At 36.3% G+C, this 24,550-nt stretch overlaps 1 protein-coding gene across 2 annotated transcripts in view; it reads right to left on the reverse strand.

Annotated features, from left to right (window-relative positions):
* Positions 1-24,550, reverse strand: part of GRID1 (glutamate ionotropic receptor delta type subunit 1) — a 513,783-nt gene that overhangs the window by 74,928 nt on the left and 414,305 nt on the right. The gene's annotated exons all lie outside the window — the stretch shown is intronic.

Raw genomic sequence — 24,550 nt, forward strand, 5'->3', positions numbered from 1 at the left:
GAAAGCCTGATATTAAGTTGTACTCAATTACAACATCTGTAATTTGCCACTGTGCTCCCAGAGCTAGTCCATATGCTTATGAGACATCTTTTCAAGCTCTCTTTTGGGCACACTATGACTATCATACAATGTGCTTGTATTATAATTAAATTTGGCATAATTACTTCACAGAGTGATCAGTGACAGTCTATTGTTCAGGAAGAATTAATCCTTTGAGCCCTCCAACATCATTTTAGTTTGTGGTTCTAAATGAGATTTCAAAGAATGTAATTTATAATAACCAAAATCCCAAATGCATCCTTTAATATAACCTTCCTTTCTTATAGCAGCTCACTAGTAAAATGCTTCTGAATTAGGACACTCCTGGCATAACGATTTACCTGTGCTGTGCAGGAGCACCCAAATGGGAAGGAAACCCAACAGGAATGTTTACTGATCCAATTTGATGCCTTCTTCTTCTGCCTCCTTCTCAAAACATGGATGCTCTAGGACTCTTTCAGAACCAATTCCTTCCCCTAGGAAGGAATTAAAGTAGCATCCTTCCCCTAGGAGAATGCTTACCTTTCCAGAAGCAGCCCAAGAAATCCTCTCATCTGAAATATCCCACTAACTTATGTATGTATTTAAAGGAGGTATGACAATCAAACTTGAGAAAAAGCAAGAACTTTTACAACTTTACCATAGGAGAAACCAGGTAGTTTGATTTCCTCCTGAGATGAGATGCAGAGCTGAGCTTTTCCACAGAGAGAAATCTAAGTTGGGCAGTGTCAAAACATTATGTTTAGACATTTTTAATTCAAGTAAAATGTTTTGACAAAATGGAATCCTTGGAAAAATCCTCTGCAGATCTTATCTATTCCAGAATTAAAACCTATTTCCCTGTTTTGCATTCACTGCAATCCTAGTTCTCAAATTCTTTCTATGGACCAGTTGTTAAGCATACTGTAATATCCCACTGAATAAATTCCTACAATTGCACTCCAGTCCCTCAGGATCGCCATGTACAGGAAATATATAAGAGAACCTGACTCACAATACAAGGCAGATGATATTAAACCAGGTCAATATTGTGAGGTTTTTTAATAATCCTGTCAAAAGAAAACCCTACTGTCCAGTTAACAAATTCTAAATTTCAATTTAATATTTTTAACCAAAATAAATGCTTTTCTGTGCAGCTTTATCCACCAGAAAATCATTTCAATGAAAAACTGTCAACCAGCTTTTACTACAGATGATTTTTATTGATCCCATTTTTCTAAACACCTTGTTAAAAAGCTCTCTTTTAGTCTACTTGACTAATTAGGTTCTCTTAACTATCAATGCTCAGTGCTTTTTACTGTCAGCAAGGTTCACCTGTGTAATCAAGGATGCTGGTCAGGGTTCTGGAGGTGAGATCCCAGGAAAATTTCACTGTTAGAATGATTAGCACTCAATAATATGTAATGTTGAAACTGAATCAAAAGTCATGGCAGAACACATTTTGGGCAAAGTCTGAAAAAAACTGCTTATTTCACACTTCTGCCTTGTTCTGGTAGAACAAAAATTTGTTCAGAAAGCATGTAAATTCTTTTTTGATTGGCCAAATTAATTTAGCAAAATAAAAGAGAAGAACTGACAGTCATGCACCATGTGTAAGGTTGGCTGATTTATGAATTAGTTTGTGAACACTAACTGCAATGTTGCCAGCAAGTACGATAAAAAGCTCAGAAGTTTCCAGATGCCATCGAATCTCTAATTTTAAAGAGGAAATCTAGCCTTTATAACTGAACAAAAGAAAAAGCAAAAGACTGACTATGTTACTTACATGTGAAATGTACCTGGACAAATTAGAAAGCCCTAAAAATTCTCTTCCTGTCTTTCTTCACAGAACTATGAAGGGAAATATTTGTTGCAAAATAAAAGAGGCATCAAATACATTTTCTGAGAGAAATAAAAAGTTTTAGGTAATGGCACTCAAAACATGATTTTTGTTTGGAGTTCAGCTTACCTCCTCTATGTTAAAGTATATGATAGTGAAGAGAGGGATGTGAGCAAAATTATAGGAGGAAATAGAAGTGCCAAAAGTAGGTAACTTAGCTGCAAAATCTCTGGGTCCTATCTGACTTCTTAAGGAACTTTTCTGAACTTAAACAATAGTACTTTCCAGTTTATCAACTTTCCCCTCTATATATGTATGGAAAGCTCTAATACACAACACTAAATGCAGAGAATGAAAAAATGTGAAACCTTCAGCTGGAACAAAAGCCATCAACACTTCAGGTTAAATCTCAGATGCACATTTTATGCGTTCCTCCTGCAGGTTCCCTGTTAATGTCCCATGATAATTTTAAAGTCTAATATTACAATATTCATTTTGAATATTCTCCATAATGAAATTCACTGTGTAAAATTTCAACTGTATTTTCATCTATGAAAACAACACCAGAGGCTTTCTTCTAAGATCTCTAGAGAAGTCACTTCCCAGACATGGAGATCAAGCAAGAGAATTGAGCTTTAAGACAAACTTCCCAGATGAGGAGTAAAATAAAATAAATATATATTAAGAAAACCCCAAACAAACCCACCACCACGCAAACAAACAAACCAACCCCACAATTTCTTTGAAAAGTATGCTGACAATCTTTATACTAATTTACTACAGAAACAAATTGCATAGAGTTTAAAACAAAAACAAAAAAAAAAGGTGACAGGAGGTTTGTGAGGACTTGATACTATGTAGCTGATGGACATAAAAGAGAGAACATGCATGTTTGTATGGACACAGTGGCACAGAGGGTTGAGAAGAGAAGGAAGGAATGCCCAGGAAAAAAAGGAGCAAGAAGGCCAGGAGATGGGAGGAAGACGGACAGAGGGAGAGAAAAGGGGAGGTACTAAGGACTGACTAGACAGAATACCATAGCACAGGAGAGATGGCAGGCAAGCAGACACATGCAGCTTATTTTCCTTAATTGCAGTCATCAGAAGCATCACTTACTGCTAATGCACCTGACAGGTTGACCAGCTTATTAGCCAAATAACATCCCTTAGAAAGAGAGGAATATTTGTTTTTTCCTCTTAGAACATCCTCTGGATATCATGGCAAAATATTATTAGTTGTGTCTCTGATAAAATACCTAATAAAGATATTTTGAGGCTTCTTCTTTTCGACCATTCTGCAGATACCGTAAGGTCACTAACTTCAAATTACTTGGTAAAGATGCTATATTTTAACCTTAACTTTTCTCTATAGCAGAGTAAACAGTACTACAAAATATGAAGTATCAAGCATTAACATCTGAATGTATGCCTATGATTTACATTAGACAATCTCAGTTTATTATTTCAGAATAAATATTCAAAGGAAAACAGAAGACGTAATGATTATGCTACTTTTGTTCATTTTCTCCCTTTCCTTTATTTCTTAGAAACTGAGGATGTTAGACAGTTTTGAATGTGTCTAACTTATTAACTGTAACAGTAGCACTGACATTATAATTTAACCCATGTTACAATAAACAAATTCAGTAAATTCTCTTATGTTCATACACAAACAGTATTATCTTTTGGCATCAAGAAATGCCAATACATGGTAAAGAGATATTGCAAGATAATTACAACATTGTAGATTGACAAAGCCATCACATTCACTCCAGAATTTCCCTATGGGTTGGAATTTATGAATTACCAGCCATCTCCCCTTGGACGTAACCGTGAGGCTCTCACTGCAGTCAGCAAGAACTGGGGACATTAACAATGGGCAAAGCTTCAGACCCTATTCAGCAAAGAATTTAAACATGTCAACAGTCACTCTGAATTTTTGGATTAGATTTGGGTTAAAGGCCTTGCTGCATCAGGAAGTTTGAACATCATAACAAATAAATATGATTATTAGCCTTTTTCGTGAGCTGTCTTGATAATTCCTCTGGTGTTTAGAGAAATCTGACAAGAACAAAACCCACAAAATAAACCCATGTTTGCGTAATCAGAATCTTGTGAGCAATAAAAAATGATTCAGAAAAAAAAAAAACCCACCAACTAGTCCCCACTGTGAATTTAGTATTCTGATGCTTTCTATGCTTTCTAACTGTGACCATGATTATGGTAAAATGTGAACATTAGAGGCCTAAAATAATACCAGATCAGAATTGTAGTCTTCAAAGCTCCTACAATCTTGAATTTATCACGAGGGGTGTAAGAGACAAATCCCATCAACCCCATGATGTGGTAAAAGACAAGCTTTTCAGAGGGAACGTAGTGTGCTTAAGACAATGAAATATTTTAGTAGAACACTGATATTCTCCTACTTAACCCCCACCTATTATCATAGTGCCAAAGGTAACACAAAATTTCATGAATATCAGTAGGTTTTTAGAATAGGCATAAGTGGGTCTTGTGGTCCTTGTATGAATTTCATGGTGCCATGGAAATAAAACGAGCAATACCTAAGCTAATATAAACTTAGGTTAGATATGGTTGGGTGAACTGTTATTATGCAGCCTGCAGAGCGAATAGATGTTATAACCCTAGTGGAAAAATATTCCAGGCAAGATCCTCAATTGGCAAAATCTGATCAATAGCCCTTGACTTCACTGCTCTTACACAACTGTATGAAAACTGAGGTTCCAGGTGACTTTACCAGTGATATCTTGTTTAGTGCTCCTAGTGATTTTCTGTCTGTGTTAACAGGAACATTTCAGAAACATATACTCTGGTACATTTGCTCTTAAATTATTGCTACAATATTCTGGACATCCATGTCATAGATTATATCACCAAACTGTCATCATAGTGAAATCTCTGTGAAAGTGGTATCTTAGAGGTTAATTATTTTATTTGCAGCTTTTTGTTTTTGAAGGCATTTTATTAGTCTCATTTGGTCATTCTTAACTTACCACTAATACAAATGAATGGGAAACCAGTCTCTTTACACCTCCTGAAGTACAGTAGAAATCTTAAATTGTTTTAATTTAATGAAAGTGGTCATAATGCCATTCCATTTATAGGAAAACTACAGTTTGGACTACAGCACAAAAATAAAACTATGTTTAACTTTACAGAATTAGAGGTTTTTCCAAAGATTTGTATACGAAAAGAAAAAGAATTTTTACAAATATGGTCTAAAATGTAATGTTTACTCAGCTCAGTATTTTGCTCAAGACTGCAGGCTCTCAGGAAAATGTTAGTGGTTCTCTTTCTTTTCTATTCTACACTGATCTGCTTTCTCTCCTCAGTTAATTAAAATATGTTGAATAAAGAAAAAAGCATTCAAACTATCTGATGCTTATATCCACTGTGCGAGCAGAAATATGACAAGTTTAATCATCTGGTTTAAAGGAGCCTAACTTCTCCTTGCAGGCAATTGCTGCTATCAGTTTTCTTGTGGAAGAAGAGTCAATAATGTCCTCTAATCTCTAAAAGCAGACATGGGACAAACACTCTATTACAACCTAAATAAATGAGAGGAACTAATTTTAGAATTGTCTATCAGAGGGCTATTCCAGTATTATTATGGCTATGCTTGACATCTCTTTTGTTTTTCCAAGTTTATTTCTTTTTTAGCTACTGTTTGAATTAACTATCATTATGGATACAAACAATGGCCATATTTTGAGATGAAAATACAATTATTTGCCACTTATCCCATGTTTTCTAACTTCAAGAACTCTGTTTTCCCCTTTTCAGTCCCTTCTGTGTCTTGCTCCACGCTGTTTTCTCCTTATTCCCCAAGTCAGTTTATGGGGACCTTGTTCTCACCACCCAGGAGGGGCTGGTGTGGAAGGTAAAGCTCCAGGGCAGCCTTTGCTGCACTGGCCATGAAATGGTGGAGTTCAGCATCCTCAGGGCAGCAAGGAGGATGTACACTCATCACCACGAACTTCATGGCCTCAACAGAGATCTGCTTGGTGGAGTGTCATGGAATAAAGCCCTGGAGGGAAGAGGGGCCCAAGAAAGCTGGTTGATATTCAAAGGCCATTTCCTCCAAGCTCTGGAGCGATGCATCCCAACAAGATGAAGTCAGACAAAAACACCAGGAGGCCTGCATAGCTTAATAAGGAGCTCCTGGACAAACTCAAACACTAAAATCCCACAGAGGGTGAAAGCAAGGACAGGAAGCCTGGGGGAAATACTAAGGAGTTGTCTGAGCAGCCAGGGATCAGATTAAGAAAGCTAAAGCCCTGATAGAATTCAGTCTGGCCAGGGACATCAAGAGCAACAAGATAAGCTCATACAGGTACATCATTGATAAAGGGAAGACCATGGCAACCCCATGATGATCTTTAAGTCCTTTCCAAAACCATTCTATGATAATTTATCAGGCTATTTATTCCATATTTAAATATAACTTCTGTTGTATTGCTGTAGTCAAATAAGTTTACTTTTTGAATAGTTACATATAAATTGCATATCACCAGACATTTTGGGACCCGTCCTCTGTATGTATCAGAAAGCAAGATGTATTCAGGGTAGATATACCACATAGAAAATAACCTGTAGCTTAAAAAACATTAAAAAATATAAATTTTTGAAAGAGGATATAAAACACCACAAAGGTTAGGCTTGTTCACATATACCTTCTATACAACATGATTTTAGACATGACATATCAAGTCTGAGGGATTAGAAGCCAGCAAACTCACATTTCATTTCCACTATTTATGTACAAATATTAGGCACTGTCACTATTTTGCGTCAGATTTTTCTGTCACAATGAAAGTGAACTGAATAGATTCCAAAATTCTGAATTAAAACCAAAACTCTAAACAACACCTTTACTAAATCCAAGCTTCAAGTGTTTTCACTCTCACACTAGTAAAAAGAATACATGCCTATTTTTGAAACAAGGCTTTAATTTTAGTAAGGTGAAAAATATCAGATAAATAAATACATTTGGATATTAAGGGATATTTCCACGTACTTCTAGATGTGAACCTGACTTTTAGATAAAAAATAAGAATCTCAAACACAGTAAATCAGAGGCAGCTGAAATCCAAAACATGGGGGGTTTTCCCATGATTGAGACCAGTTGTGAAAGCCAGATTATGGATGTATTAGACTTGATTTTAAAGCCAGAAGAGGTCATCATAACTAGTCTATTTTGGATTCCTGCACTATAAGGATTGAAGACAGACAGTTAGCCTGTAGTCTCTACTAAAATATTATAATGTCTCACAGACATCTAGCTTTACTATGTTCAATGAACTCATGGAAACTCCATGTGTCTGTAAATAAGTTATTCAACTTGGTTATCCTCATGCAGAAAACCTGAAGAGGAGAGTCATACATGTCTCTCCTCTTTAAAAATGGAGAAAAACCACAAAAACATACACAGCCAAAACCCAAACAAAACAAGAAAAAGCTAAAAGAGGTTTGGGGCTTACAGATTTTTTTAATAGGATTCTCCTCATTTTAACCAGAAATACATAAAAACCCCAAAAGAGACCCTTCTGATATCAATCAGGATACTAATCATGTTAAAATTGTCCAAACCACTTTCAAAATTGGTCCACAGAGTAAACAAGATGAGAATGTTCTGCTAGGTTTTTCAATACTTGTTGAAAAACCTTACCAACAACACTTGATTTCTGTATGTTTTGATTCTAGTTTCCTGCCCAAAAGGGCACTTTAAAGTATGAAAATAGTAAAATAAAAGGACACAAGTGCCATCTCTCAAAGCTGTCTTGATAGCAGTGAACATACCTTCAGCTGCTTTGACTCTTTCTAGACAGAGAGAAGACTACAAATGTACTTTGTATTTTTGACAATTTTCAATTTCACAAGACTCAAACCCCCAGTAGTCACATACAGCAGAACTACTCTCTTAACTCATACCATCTTGTCTTTGCAAATTTGGAAATGCCACTGTTCTGGGCTCCACTGTAAATTCTAGAATAGAGAATAATTATTATGGCTGTGGTGTTGATAATATTAATCCAACTACCCTGAATGTTAACCAAACATTATGTATTTACTGTTTATGAAACTGACCCCCTGACGTCTTTTTAATGTCACCAAAGTAACAGGTGACAGAACAGCAGTGAGAGAACACAGATCCTTTGATTTTAACTACAAAACTTCCAACAGCACAAATGGCAGCTATTCTTGTGCAACGAAAGAAACACTCTTATTAATAATTTCAGTCTTTTTATCTTCAACCTACTAATTTTCAATGCATTTTCTAAGAACTTATTTCTCCTTTATTACAGTTCTTGATTCAACCCAAAGTCAGTATCTTGTTTCAAGCATGTTGGATCACTCTACCTCACACTGGCAAAAAACTTTTAAACAATCGTCAATACACTATTACATCTACTGTGCTATTACCATGAAAAAGTCTTACTGTTCAAGAATATTTCCTCTGGGTCATAATTATAATAAGAATAGGTTTCTGAGGGCATAATCCAACAAAGTCCTGAAGGTGAAAGATTGTTTAAAACCTTATTGAGGTAGATGTCTGTTTTATTTCAAAAATGGTATCAGAAGTTTATAACACATCTGAAAGTTTTAATTTTTTTTTATTTATTTTTGTCTTGTTTTGAAGAAAAAAAGAACCACATGCAGTTGAGAATTTCATCAATCAGAATATTCATTGCAGTACAGATATTTTCATTCTAAAGAGCCCTTCATCTTTTTGCACATCTATTCTGTCAGTTTTTGCAGTGAAATTTAACAACTGCTTCACAATGTCAACAGTTTGAGACATGCCAGGTAAATTATTTCAAAGTACAAAAGAGGTGGAGAAGGGGAGAAAGCCAAGGGAGTTTTCAGGGGGATGGATATTAGCAGCTCATATTTATCTCAATACAAGACAGTTTGCATCAGGTATAAACTGATACAGCAAAGAATCTGCTTCAAACACAGAGAAACAACACAACTGAAAATCAACTTCAAGGAGAAACTAGCTAGACACAAATGGGCTGATTTTCACTGTTGTACAAGCAAGAAAGTTAAGCAAAAGATTACGGCCAATATTATACACGTAAAGGAAACATAAACTAGGATAGGAAAGGGACAGTGCAGGAAGGATAACACGATCCCTCAGAGGTGTGTGGAAGGAGCACAGCTGTGTGAGTGTTCCCCATGGGGCAGGTCCAATATTTTAACAAGACAGTACCCTGGCATTGTCCTCTGGTGGTACATACCAGACTGGGCACAAGACACAGACCCCCAGGGTCAGTCATACTGTGATCAGATCCAAATTAATTTGGACTTCATTCATTTGACTTTGGTCACCTTAAAGGCACCTGATTTTCATGAGAAGTCAGACAGTTGCTCTTCTTGGATGTCCTTTCTGCCCCACCCCATATTCTCCAGAAATATCCCTTAAAACATGGATACAAAACATACACTACTATACTGGTTAGAAGTATTTTGATAAATAAGGCAGTTTCTATATACTTGTATCGTGGTCCCCTGTATTTAATTAATAATTTAAATTACATAACTGGGTCCCTTACAACTCAAGATAGTCTATGACTGTCTGTAAGTCACTATCTTCCAAACACACCAATTGAGAAAATTAGAAATTATCTAGCTGGGAGATGTTCAGGTAGATCACACCTTCTGACATTGCAAATAAACAGACTTTTTTTTCTTTAAAGCAACCTCCTACAAAACAGTAGGAGATTTTTTTTTTTAAACTGATTAATTGATACAGAGTGCAGTGATGCCAAACTCCTCTTGCCATTTGGAGGCAGCTGGAGTGGTTTGGGTCCTGAAGCACACCTGAGATCAGTGTGACTACGCACTTTGTTGTCCATCTTGGTCTTCAGGAAAGAAGTTCATATTTACGCTATATACAAGGCTGGTTCAGAAAATTAACCTCTTTGTATTACCATTGAATTCTGTTAGAACAATCTGACATAACTGCTTGTTGTTTCTCTGCAGCCATGATTCAGTCAGTCACTGGCAGTGTCCTCGTTAGGTAGGAGAGCTAACAGATACCACAGTTGGGTCACGGCCTGGGACTGCCTTTGCAACTGGAGGAACATCCTGCCTCACTCACTTGGGTGCTGCTGCCTGTGCAGCATCACAACGCTGCACACAGGCAATAACTTTACTGGTTAAGCAAGACTATTCTCCCACTGCTCAGGAGATCTGTGCTGACAACCTTCATATGTATCCTTTCCAAAAAGTTGTGGCTGGCTACAAGTAGCATTGCGAAGTCTTATCCCATGTGCTGTGACCAAAAGGTCATCATAGTTTAGAAAAAGCTCTGTATGAAACACTTCTCTTTGGTTATTCTTCTTTTCATTACAAATTAATTGATTGTCTCTGACCAACAGAGAATTTAAAAATCCATTCAAAACCCATTTCCAAGGCAGTCTCATTTCCTCCTAAGGAAAATAAAGAACTGTAGATGTACAAAGGTCTTCATGTGAAGGTAACATCAGGGAGACAGTATTTCTACAGGGACAAAAGACAGCAGCAGAAAGACAACAAAATCCAGCTAGCTAGAAATCAATATTTTTAGTCTTTACAAAGAAAAATGAAAAGAAAAAAAAAGAAATTTGTGCATAGTCTCTCAGATAATTAAAAGAAATGCCAAATGAGAATAAGTTTTAATAAAGGAGACTTTATAAATTAGAATCAGAGACGTGATTCATGAGTAGAAAACACCTATCTAATAATCTCTCAGCTGAGGCATATATATACCTAGTAATGACGCACAGCCAAACAAACGTGTTCAGAATGGCTGCAAAGAGAAACAACAGGCAGAGAAAAACAAGCTAGAGGACCATTATATGTTTTGCATGTTTATCTAGATTACCTTACATGTGGTGCCTTTCTGAAAAAGGAACCCCTGCTTGCAGTGGTTGTACTCACTGCCTGCCAGTTGCCATGGAAGGAATAATTGCTTATTATGGGTGAAAACCAGGCTAACATTAGTTAGGCTCTTACATGAAAGCCTTATCCTTTACATGAAAGAAGCTAATGTATATACCTGTATATAAAAAATTCCCTATATGGAATTAGTGCCTGAAACTGAAAATCACAACAATAAAACTGATAGCCAAAACATTTCTTGACTTTCTGAAAATGGAGAGAAATTTGACGTAGAATATAATCTATCTCTTAGTCTGTGAAAAACTTCTATTATTTTAAAAAAACACCATCTGATTTAAATAAGAAAGAGTTGCACATGTGTTAAGCTAACCTGCATTTTCTATATATCCAAATTTGCCCCCTCTATTTCTCCTTCTCAACTGTTACCAGACAACCCGTTACCAATTTTTTTGGCATGATCCAAAACTATCTATCAAATTCTGATCAGTCTGATAAGTGATCCAGAAACTTAACAATTTCCTATAATGAAGGAAACTGGAGTATACTGCTTTATAGTATTTTCCAGCATGTCTGTCCACCCCCTGAGCAGCCTGTGAGGCTGCTCTCCCTGTGCAGCAACCAGACCAGGAGTTACCCCAACATGTTACTTTAATGGGTGCCAGAGCTCAGATCCTCTGCTGAGAGGAAGGGTGAGAGCTGAGCACTGTCTGTGCTCTGACCAGGCAGCTGGGGCCAGCCCAGAGAACTAGGAGGGAGACTGAAGGACTGGCTGCAAAATATCGTGCAGAGAAAATAAGGAAAGATTCTTCCTCACAGAAATATTAATATGAGTTCTGATGTAAAGTCTGGAAAGCAGAGCTGTATTTCTAGCTAATAAGCTAGAAATAATAAGCCAAAGGAAGTACTGATATTGCCTGTCAGGTTTATTGATGACCATTATCCATAAATTCTTTCTGGTTTTCTCACAACCCTGTATTTCCACTGGGCATGCCTTGTTTCTCAACATTGTATTTTTGACGGCATTAGTCAGCACACCAAAGTAAAAGAAAGAATCTTACTACTATACTTTTTTAATCTTTAAATGTGTCCATATAAAGCTTTCAAAATTCTCCCAGAGGAACTGTTTTTTTGTTGATTTGTACTTTTTTTTAAATTGACTGGCAAGACAAGCATATTCTAATATGCCACAGAGAAAATTAAGATACAGTGAAATCTATATATGCATGTATACGTGTATAGGAGTTTGCATATTTTATAGTCTTTCCCACAATTTAAAGACTCAGCATTTTTATGCAAATGGTTTACAGCAACAAAGAAAGGGAGAACATTTGGATTTACAATTGAGGACATTGTGACATAAAAAAACCAAACATAGCCAAGACCAGACATACTTCAGTATAAATATACATCAGGAAGGCAATAGAACTAGTCCTGGTGTGGATTTCAGTTGAGATGCTGTCAATCAAACCAGTATTTAATTCAACAGACTTTGTCAGCTTGCTTCAGTTACAGGCCAGCTGGAGGTCCTTTCCTCATCAATCACTGCACCCCCAGCTTTCTGGGATTACTCAAATTAGCTCCCTGTGCTCTTGGTGCACTCCCCCACAGAGCATCCTGCTGTTGCCTGGGTCTATGCCCCATTTAATTTATCGTCAGGTACTTTGAGATACCTATGGAAAACTAAAGAAATTCTGGAACTAATATAGATCAAACTAACAGACATCTGAATTGCTATCCTGGAACACATTGCTGACGCTTATTTTTGGTGACAGAAAAGCATGGGGAGCATGGAAGGATTTGAAGCAATGGCAGTGGGCAGGATTGTGACTGTACACAAACACACAAATGGCTTTGGGTCTGTTAATTTCTAATGGAGAAGGAGGAGAAAAGAAAACAATCCTTTGCTCGTTGATCTAGAGCATCATTAATCCATACACTGTCTTTCTGGACTGGACCATGCAATACCCACTGAAGCAAGCCAGAGCTAGAGAAGTGAGATATCCTACAGTGGTGTTTCAAAATCAGAATCAAAACAGCTCAGTTCAACTGGAAATCTGCCTCTACACAGCCTTGCTGCTGGTCTGATCCTAAACTTCCTAGTCTTGGAAATACTCACGGTTATTATGAATTCAGAACAGAGAGGATTTCTGAAATAATTAAAACCAGAAAGGCAGTAGGTACATTGATGTACCTATTTTATACTACCTGTGTCTAGAAAGTTAATTCAGATACAGGGAAGGATGTTTAATCTTTGCTGCAGCCTGACTAACTGCCATGGAGCAGTGAGGATTATTCATGTGGGCAGGCAGGGAGACACAGGAGGGAAGGGAGCTCAAGAGATCCTTGCTGTTCCAATTCTTCCTTTCCTTCCAGAAGATCCCGCTGACTCTTTTTCTTTACTTCATAAAGGGTGAGAAAACAGGGCAGCTTATCTTCAAAATCCAGTATCAATACTCAAAAGAACTACCATAAATCCTCTCATACAGAGACACCAGCAAAATGAGTACAGGTTCTTAAACTTTATTTTGCTCAAAATCTGTGAGAACAGAGAAAGATAATCTGGCAGGAGCAGTGTGCAGGTGAAGATCCTCTCTGAAGTGCTATAAATGGTGAAGAAACAAGGTTCTACCTTTTCTCTTCAAATGAAACCAGAAAATATGTATAGTAAGTGCCACTGATGTATTTTAAACCAGAAAAATTGTTTCCTGATAATATTAGGATAAAATATTACAAGGGCAGCTATAGATCAATTTATAAATGTGGTGAACTCCTCTGACACATTATAGCCAACTCGTGCTATAAATAACAAAGAAAAACCAAGTTTTTCAAACAATGCACTGTTTTTTGAACAAGACAAAAAATAATTAGACAAAATCACAAGCATGCAAATAATGCAAATAAGAAAGGGAAGATTTCTACTTTATGCTAGGTGGCACTACCACACTTCAACTTTATGTGCTTCATGTATGTCAGAGAGATGGACAGAGAGAGGAAGGCCCAACTTCATTTTCTCCACCATTATTGAGCCTTTCCCTTAAATTGAAGGTTATTTATATTCCAAAGCAGGGTCACTCTGTGGCAGATAAAAAGGTTTTAGTGATGGTGACTCTGACTTTTCACAGATGGCTCAGCTGTCAAATAAAAATTACTCTCATATCCTCATCAGACTGTCCAATATTGAACTATGCTATACTCAACAAATTCACCTCAAGATGACACCAAGTCAGCAATGAGGAAACTGTGATTTTCTGGGGTGTTGAGCATTCCTTTCCTCCATGTTTAGCTCTGTAACACACCATCTTGAAGCACAAAGGACATTGCTATAGAGATGTTGAGGAGAAGCTTCCATCCAGAAAGCCAACTGTGCCCTGATGTGTCAAAAGCAGCGTGACCAGCAGGTCAGGGGAGGGGAGTCTGCCCCTCTACTCTCTTCTGGTGAGACCCCACCTGAGTGAGGCTCCAGGGCCCCCAGAAGGATGTGGCCCTGCTGTTGCAAGTCTAGATGAAAATGACGATCAGATTCTGTTTTGCCTACAGCACATTTGTTAAAACAGCACATTAGCAATGCAGGAAGCTCTCTCTTGTGAACCTGGAAAATCATAATAAATTATATTAAAGAACTGATGCAATTGCAATAATCTTTTTAAAACCAAAACTACTTAATGCCTTAAAGTTTTGATTATTTCTAAAAAACGACTGTCTAGTCTAATCTGAGCTCCTTTCCTTAAGAAATCTGATTCTCACTAAAAAAAAAAAAATATATAAATTAATTAAAGGCAATCTAATCCATATTTTCCGTTTGTCCTTCTCTACTGGCTACAACAAAATGACTGTTTTGCACTGCAGCTTGGGAATGGAAGACATAGACAAAGAGCATGGTATGTGGATAATTAGAGAGATTCAACAGGAGTCATTATGAGTAAAGTGTTATGATGGTGTTAAGTCATGGCTGACACAGCAACTGATAATAAAATCTTGTAATACCTCCCATAGGAAAAATATACAGAAATACATTACATAATGAATGAAAATATATATGAAAACTTCTCTCTGTCTTCTGAGATTTAACAGTAGGTGTTTTACATTTTTCCTTACTTTTTTAATAAATCAAACCATAGTTAAAATAATGTAGTAATAGATCTTTGAACAACTCATCTGTCTTTGCCCAAAACCTCCATCAACATTCAAAATAGAAATGGGGAGGAAGCTGTTTATGCAATGGATGGAATATATTTAATCTCTCAGTTCAAGTGTGAATATATGTTGAGTTCTAATAAAAAGTCGTGGTTGGGCAGCCGAGGAAGGTACCAAGGAAGGTACCAATTTTTCAGACTGCACATAGAGTCACACTGAATTGTTTGCTGAAATGGAGGACACTGGGGCTTCCATGGAGACAAATGACCACCCACAACAGAGAGAAGCTTTCAGGGGACAGGGTGCAATATAAAAGTGAGGACCATGTAGCTGAGTCTGAAACTGGGGGATGCATGAGAGGAGGAGAAGCAAACTCAGAGAGCAAGCCTCTGACACAGGAGATTCATCTTGAGATCCCAAGAGTAGACATTTTGTTTTAATTAAGAAAGAGACCAAAATGTCCTTTAATGAGGGCCACACTAGAGTAGCAGACTCTGTGGGCTGTACCCTAGATTCAGGTTCATTTTAAGCCAGGTCAGCCAACAAATCCCTGTTTTCCAGTTCATTGGCTACTATTGTGTAATAGTGTTCCTATTTATGTTCAAATAAAAAAGCTCTGAATGTTCTTTCAGTGAGTCTATCGAGGAATAGTCCTCCTCTGAACACTCAGAAACCAATCAGAGTTAATGAAAAATAATAACAAAATCTCAGTGCACTTCCTTCATGCTCATAAAGTAGCTGTTTTATGCTCTCTTTTGCCCTTACTTGTCAAAAAAAAAACCAAACAAAACAAAACCAACAAACAACCAAAAACCAAGGAGTAATAACACTTGTTTCTCTAATGCAATTACCTTGTCGTATCACTGTGAAAGTCTGGAAAACCTACTATGAAGTACTTCCTCTCAATTATTTATTTTAAAATTTAGGAGAGAAGAAAGAAAAAACAGACACACAACTCCAGATTCTATTCCAGAAGTGAGCTTCTCTCTCTGCAACTTTCAGCCACAGTCAGCAATGTTTGTTATACCTACCCTGAAATTCATACCTTACACCTTATCCACTGAAATATCGACCCCTATCTTGGCAAACATCCTGAGAAGTCTCAATACTGAACATTCTCAAAACTTAGATTATGAAAGCATTTTCCTGTCAGAATGGCAAAACTACAACAGCAGATTTCTGAACACACAACTACATGGTTTGTATGTTACATAATAATAATACAGTTAAATACCTGGGCAACTCTTGGTACAACAAATCCATAGCCTTCAGGTGCTACTGAAATGTAAATAGCTATAGTGGCCTTGTAGACTGGTATTGAAAGGTATCATGAATGAGAATAGAAAGAACGGGAGAATGAACTCAGTTTACATTCAGCACAACTCAGACAGCAATCTTGCAAAGCATCCACTAATACAATGTCTTATTGTATTAATCTAATGGCAGAATAAATTACACATAGAGCTTTAAGATAATTATAGATGGTGCTAGAACTACTCAAACTGAAATGTTCTCATATGATTAAATATCACCCATGCTTCTAGTTACTAGATATGAGCATTTTTAACTCCATATAAGCAATTGCTGACTGTTGTGCTCGTCCAGGACTACTCTCTGTTAAGGCTCCAGGAACTAAATGCTTCAGCACCTTCAGTCACTATCTGACCAAGCACAGTATTGTACAGGAAAGCTTTAGACTGCTTTGTAAAAGTACACCTATATTTGCACTTTGTCAACCTTATTTATATTTAGATAACAGTCCTTACTTAAAAAAACAAACAAAAATCCAAACAAACAAATGCCCATGAACTGGCAACAGCTAGACACCATCCCTAGATGGTATTATTTCAACCATTTTAAAATATAACCACTTCTCTCACAGCATTGCAATGAAATATTATCAATTGATAAAATTTGAAAAGAAAAAAAAGAGACTTTACAACAAACGATGCAGGGAGATACACTAGTCAAGCTGCTGAAACCAACAATTCACTCCATAGGCTCGTAGAGCCTCCAGTCTCTTAGTAAACTATGAAACACAAAAGTATAATCAGTGCTTTCATCACAGACCCAGTATTCCACAAAACAGGGCATGTGAGAGAAAGGATTTGACTCCCCACTTGTTTTCCCAAAGTTTAAGATGGTAGAAGAAAGGGCAGAACCAGGTAAGACAGCACAGAAATTTCAGACACAGAGGGAACAAGTGCATGTGCTGTCCTAAGTAAAGCACAACCTTTTGGGACCTTTTGGCAGTATTCCAAATGAGAGGAATTTCATGATTACAGCAAGCACTCTCTTTCTTCTCATAGTGCCCATATTCAGAGACACTGATCTTGGCAAGCAATTTTAAAGCAAATAACTGATGTCAGATTTAACAGTTTTTATGATGCTTCTTTTCCTAAAAGAAAGTCTGTATCTGGCTATGTCCTTCCAGAGAATCCCTGGATTATATGTTATGGTTTTTTTTCCTTTACTCTTTGTAACATCTGCTTTCCAACAAAGTCAAATATTTGCAAGTTTTCAGACCTCATCAACAAACTCTTTTGGGAGTTTGAAACTTACCTTTACATAGGAAAGATATTGTTGTGAGTTAAGTAAGTGTTTGTGCATTACACTTATTAATGTATTAAAAATCCAGACATACCAAATCTGGTAGCCTGTCACATAGATGTAAGGTTCAGAAAGAATATTCCATTTTGACAGTTATTATCTATGCCTGATACCATCCCCATTCCAGCAAAATGATGTTGTCTCAAACTGGAGAACAAGTTTTAGTATGTGACATCTCTGTATTATATCCAAACACATAAATTAATTCACTCCTACTGCAGGAGATATCGTGGTACTGGACCAGGCATATTTTGGAATTCTTTCCTTGGCACAGGCTCACATCGATTATAGATTGTACCTATTTTAAGGTAAAACTGAGTGTTTTCTGTGTAGTCTGAAAACAGAAAGTCCTCAATTTAAAGGCAGTTCTGTCAGGAACTGGAACAGCAGCAGGCAATCTCCGCCAAGTACTGTAATTGCAGTGAATTAGCCAACACAGACAAAGAAGTTTAATCAGAACTTCAGTGCCCTTTTGAAGGTATATTTCCAAAACAGTAAGTTGACAAATTAAGGTTACTCTTTTTAAAGTATAATGAAATTAAAGAACCAAGCCAAAGCAAGTCAGATAATTTGTGGCACTTTGTCACACAAAATTTCCTCATGTCCCACATTTGGGCTGACCCCTAAGATCTTGCCGTGAAACTTGTCTTTTGAAAACCTGCATGTGAAATTATTTACTCATACACAATAATAAAATCCAGCATGAAATGGTAGAAATAAAAACACAAATATAAATGTAGTTTTTAATTACTTCTATTTATGTTCTGTATTTTAGTAAGACTAAAGAGAAACCATAAAATTCTTTCATTTTTCGTAAAACTGTGATGGTGGCCTGATCAAATAGCTTAACTACCTGTATTTAAACATCCACTTTTTGGCATATCGAATGTATCAGAGCAACATACAGGTGACATTATCCTGGATTTTAAAATTACTGCTGACATAAATTACTTCATAAATTATGCTTGACCTAAATCTATTTGCTGTTTACCAAAGGATACAGGGTAACAATCATTAGAAGAATAAATGCATTTTCCAAATACTACAGAAAACAAACTATGCATGGTCTCCTTCAACATACAGTCCTTGCAACTGTCCCTGACACTGAAATCATGCTAAAAATGAAGTCAGATCTCTTTAGTTTATGCGCTTATGAAAGCCAAGATGACTCCTGTTTGATTTGACAGCTTAAATAACTGTATTTTGGCATTATCATTATTATCTTTCAAAGTGATTTCACTAAACAGACGTTATTAAAAAAAAAAGCTCTATTCTGACACTAAACAGAAAGTTCTGGATTGGTGTGAATTTTTAAGTAATCATGTATCAAAGACATTTCTTAGGGTAGGAAATTCTAAAAGAGCGACTGTCCCTCTTTTCTGGAGAAGCGAGCTTGTTGCCTTTGTTCAAGATCGATGCTGTGAAAAAGAAAATAGCAGATAATCTCTGTCTTTGGATTTCCAAAAATTTAAAAAGAATTTGTGCATGTTTTTTTGAATACTTTTTAGTGTGTGTTAAGCTCAGAAAATTTTAACCCATTTCTCTATGGAAACACATTTTTCTTCATAGTGTCTACTTTTCAGCACAGATTCTTCCTGAGCTGAGCTACAGAAAGGGGCTTTCTTCTCACCCCTTTCTGAATACTCTCCTAGGATTCATCAATAAATTATAGGAGCTTTGATGAAAACTCCATAATTAAAGATGTACCTGTTTTTATAAGGCTGATTTTAACACTCCTAGTATCCCAATTTTATGCAGTATTGCATAATGTGTTTAAAAAGGACAATGTTATCGCCAAGATTCATTATAATCTGGTAGGTAGGATATAGTATGCAACTCACAAATTAAACAAAATTTCTAAACATACAGGTAGTGGTGTATGTGGGCTGTGGAAACTTCAACAGCATCCTATTTGCTCTAGGTATCCTGGCCCCACCCTTAACTCAGATATGGTTGCTTTGTAAAATCTAGCCTTAAGCTTCACACTGTGAAAATGTCACATAAACAGCTGAACAGTCTTCCAAAGGAGAAGACCAGCATGATCTCATGCTTGGAGAAATTCCAACTCAAATTTGCAAGACATCCCATTTACTTGGGGTTGACACTGGTATAATTTGCAAATATATACAACATTTTATATTTACAAATACAAGTAACAGTTTATACACGAGCATGAGTCCCACTGTTTTTCAAAAACATAAAATAAAATAAAAAACTAACTTAAAAAGAACTATCACATATCTGCAACAGGAAATACATTTTTAAAATTGCTTATCTACTTTTCAGTGAGTGTAATAATTCAGCTAGAATTTTACAATGAAATCATGTAGAACATAAAGTATTACAAAAAGGTCCAATTTGCAGAACCTGAGAAAACAGTGACTCCATTTCAGAAAATAAACACTTCTGTTCATCATGTTTCTTCTCTAGTATTCTTCTATAGTTGATCATAGCAATTTCCTATATGTTTAGCTGTATTTTCACCACAAATAATTCAACCTCTGGAATCTGCAAGGTATGCATTTATTTTTACTCCTCACAGACATCTGGTAGAGAAAATTACTGCTAAACATTAAGGGAGTTTTATTATTTTAAGTAAAATACTTCAGTTCTTTCTTCAGTTTGACCCACGTATTTATAGGGTGAATCACAACAGTCTTTTTCCAATTTATTCCACCATGGCCCTCAATCAACTCAAACAGAAAGTTTAACTAAATGTAAATGTGGGAAATTGTATTTTATCTGGAATGAGAGGACTATTAGCCCTTCCCTTTGCAAAGTAACAGGGGGTTTTTAGGGGTCAAAAGTAACCAAGACTTCAGTCTTACATTTCTGCTGAAAGATACTTTGGCCACAGAGGTTAAACCAAATTATACCCAAGTACATGTTTATGAAGTGCTCAGATGGGAGGCAGGCATCTGTTTTATAGCTAAACTCAGGCAATTTAGTTATGTATTTGTCCATGTAAGCAAAACTGATTCAATTACCATAACATTCTTTTGGGGTGTATATATATATACATGTATCTTTTAGCAGCATACGAAGTGACTTGGCAATATTCTTGCAGATAAAAGCGCTTGTTACTGCAGATCCCTAAAAATACCGTTCCTTTTTGCAATGGATAAGGAGCATAGGATTTCTCATCATGATAATGCTGAGATTTTGTCTAAAAGTAACAATCCAAATTAAACCACGGTTTCAGAATTCAAAAATGGGGTTTAAACAAATCTGAAACATATCCCAGAAACTACTCACAGTGACTTCTGCAATCTGCCTCAGAAGTGCTGTAGGAAACAACTACAACTGTTTATGAAGCAGTTGATATTTAAAGAAAAACTAATTTAAAAAAATTAAAATACACCAACTAACAGAAATTAATAACCACTCCCAAAAACTATCATTTTGAGCAGAATGTTTCTCATGAAATATTGAATGTGTGCAAACCATTAATTCTGCTTTCATTACAGCCAGGTTGGTAAAGAAATGCAGATTGCTTTAGAAAAAATATGATCCCTGTCATAAAGTAAACTAAATAACCACATCATTTCACACTTACAGAAGATCTTCCTGCCAAAAATGAAGATGAAGATTATCATAAAGCTCCTCACGGGCATCATCTAACTAAGCCTAATCACATCCCTACAAGGGCAGTTAGTTGTTGTGGTATTCTCTGCAAACATGGTCAAATGAGAACAAATATGTTTACACCTCAAGAGCTCACTGTGAAGTAGTGAGTTGCTAGGAATATCACCCTGGATTACCAGCTCCCTTACTTTTGCTCTCATGACTGGATCATCAAACTGGATCATCATTGTGTTGAATCCATCCAAATGCAGAAACACAAGAAGTACAAACCAGTTCAGGTGTTCTGACAGTTACACGAAGGCTTTCATTAATAAGAACTAATAGACGGTCACCAAGGAGTTAATTAATGTAATCCTGACTTGCTTTCCTACTTTATGTCCCTTGTACCATGGAAGTAGGACATCAGCTTTATTCTTACTTCTTCCTTTATCACTTTCTGTATTTAATTATTTTTATTATATTTTTTAAAAAGATACAGATATCCTGGTTGCTATTTCTAAAGGTGTTTACAGACAGCAGGAACATAAATCATAGGGGTAATTACCAAGCACTAGGTATTTAAACCTGGTTTGTCTAACAATCTTCAAGTTTCAAAAGCCCTGATAAGTCACTACACTAATCTCTTTTTTAAGCACAAATACACCGTGCTTTCTAAATCTCCACATAACCACAGTGAATAGAAGACAATTGCCTGAGCCTGTTGTTAAACAAGGTGATATACCTTAAGGGACATATCCTGTTCTTTTATGTTTCAACCAAAGAAATTAGAGCATTTTCTGAAGTTTCCCTTTCACTAAAGCACACCCAAAGGAAAAATAAATGGTGCATACAAAAGCACTATAAGCCTTTAGGAAAACCACATGGTGTTAGACTTGTGTAACAAAAGACATACTAAGTGACTTGTTGAATAAAGCAGAAGGTATACTAAGCAAGAAAATACGTATATTTACTTGCACTCCTGCCTAAATCACAGCTAGTGAAAGCAACAATTGTCTGCAGAAAAACCTGATCTCAGGGCAACTGGAGAGTCAAGATGCCTCTACAAAATAGCTCTGAAAATTTCTGCTAGATTTTAGTTACTATCTTGGACACCCTCCTAGGAGTCTTTCTGGTGGGAATGATTCCCAAAAAACTTTGTAAGGGATGTTGAGAGTTAAAAGTCCACTTGCTTTTGACTGAATTCCATCTAAGATTCAGCACTCAATGTTATAGTGTTTTGCCTTACCCTGTCACAGATTCCAAGTGCAAAGATTTTTTGTAGGGTCTGGACAGGGATAAATAAATACAGATGCTCTCCATGCAGAAGAAAAGAAAACCATGCAGAAGAACCTTCTGTTTTCTACCCAAAATATGTGCCTCCTCAGCTAAACCTGAGCAAAGTCTGATAATAAATAAGAATTGGTCTCTCACTCAAGTAACATAAACAAGACAAGTATGACCTTCTGAGTTTTTAAAAGTAATTCTAAGCTATAACATATATTTGCTGCAATAACACAAGTCAATTCAAATAACTGAATTCCAGCAGTTCCATGGTAGTCATGCTCTGAGAGGTATCATCTCTTCTAAGTTCTTCTATAGACTTCTCGGGCATATTGCTGACTTTTTACTTTCTCTCTATATTAGACTAAAAGTATAATTTTATTTTATCTCAGAGCAGTATTCCACAGCCATTAGCTTTTTACTCATTTAGAGTTATACTCCCTTTCATTTCTGGGAACTCTATAATGTTCTGGATTTGACATTCAAAAAGTTAGGACTCCTACATTAAACACCTAATCCCAAAGTAGCACATTAGGGATCAACAGTGATCAGTAGTGTATCAGGTAAGCCATTTTAGCAATTTTTCCATTTAGTCATTTTACCTATTTCTTTGCCTTGTGGTCCCTTTTGAGTGGTATTTTAGCTCTCTCCACTTCACACCTCTGGATTATATGTCAATGTGGTCAGTGTGCTACACATGCTGAAGCGAGAGCTTTTGTGTCTGTGTCACCATATTTGAAATACACATTAGAAAAAAAAAAGTAATAGTGTATAATCACACGTCATAATTTGCCTTTAAGGCTCAAATCTGTGCTGAGTGGTGTTCATGCCGATTTTACTGAAAGGTAAATCAAAGCATCAAGCAACTATGTGACTTATGCAAAGTCCCTTGGGAATTCTGTAATAAAATGATATCCATGTGCTAAGGATAACACAGCACTGGCAGGACACTCATGCTTTTCTCTAGTGGCAGCTGGAAAAACAGTAGGACAGTCCACAGCATCTCACATAGCACCAGATACTTGTGTTCTGCATACCTGTACATAAAGGGAGGTGCATACTTCCGACTATGAGCTGGAATTGTTTCCTAGACCTCCTAAGCTGACTTTGTTTTCTTAAATAGACAACACTTTTCCAAACTGAGACAATAGGGTATACATTTTTTAATAATTCAAGTAGTGTTTGAAACTTAAGACTTCCTAATTTTCAGTCTTCTAGAAGTGAAAGCAGACTGAGAAATAGCCTTTTCTGGCCATTACAATATAGGAGGGTGCCTAGCCAATCTGAAGTGTTCAAACACATTTTTTTGGCAAGAGAAAATTTTCAGTTATATCTCCTGGAATTTTATGCATTTCCAATACTTATCTGCCTTCTGTTGAATTTCTAATAGATATTGAATGCCTTTGGCTCCACGTCCAGAATCCTTGTGCCAAACTAGACTCTGAAAGAATCTCATGTTTCGCTCTTAAAAATGATAATGCAAATACAAGTTCCTTGCTTGTTTTTCCATTTAGACTTCTGTAATTTAGGTGAATCAAAACAAATCACAGAAACCAATGGTCAAACGAAAATAGAAAATTTCGTATATTTTAATTATTCATGGAAAACCTTTTTGTTTAGCTCTGTTTAATGCAGGACTCATTGATCACACTGTGGTAATATCTGTATTTCAACCAGCAGACCAGTTTAGAAATTATTCGTATCCTGGGTTCCAATCAGTACTTCACTGTTCAATTGAGAGTTTCATATACTTTTGGAGCATCCCCTCTGCAAGAACTTGTTCCAGGTAGCCTTCTTAGCTCAAGACAATTTATGTTAATAACACCCTGGAACAATTTTAACTGCCTTTCAATCCCGATTAGTTATTACTCCACCAGATACCACTGATGAATCATCCTTTATTTTTCAGGATATAGCATCATTAATTTTGGAAATTATCTTCTCTACAGTTTTTTATTTATGTATCTCAAATTCTTGTAGTAGCTATACTTGGAACATCTTTGTGTGTTTAGGTAATTTATATTCTCAGTTACCTTCCTTAGTAAGACAAGTGCCAGTTGTATTATATCTTCCATATTTATATTATATCAATCATATCTTAATTAACAACAAAATACATGAGCAGAATTGTGCAGTCTTCACTATTATATTCACAGAATTGTTATGGCACTGCATCATTACTACACATGGAAAACAA

This window comes from Corapipo altera, unplaced genomic scaffold, assembly GCF_003945725.1.
Source record: "Corapipo altera isolate COAL_440 unplaced genomic scaffold, ASM394572v1 53, whole genome shotgun sequence".
Taxonomy (NCBI): domain Eukaryota; kingdom Metazoa; phylum Chordata; class Aves; order Passeriformes; family Pipridae; genus Corapipo; species Corapipo altera.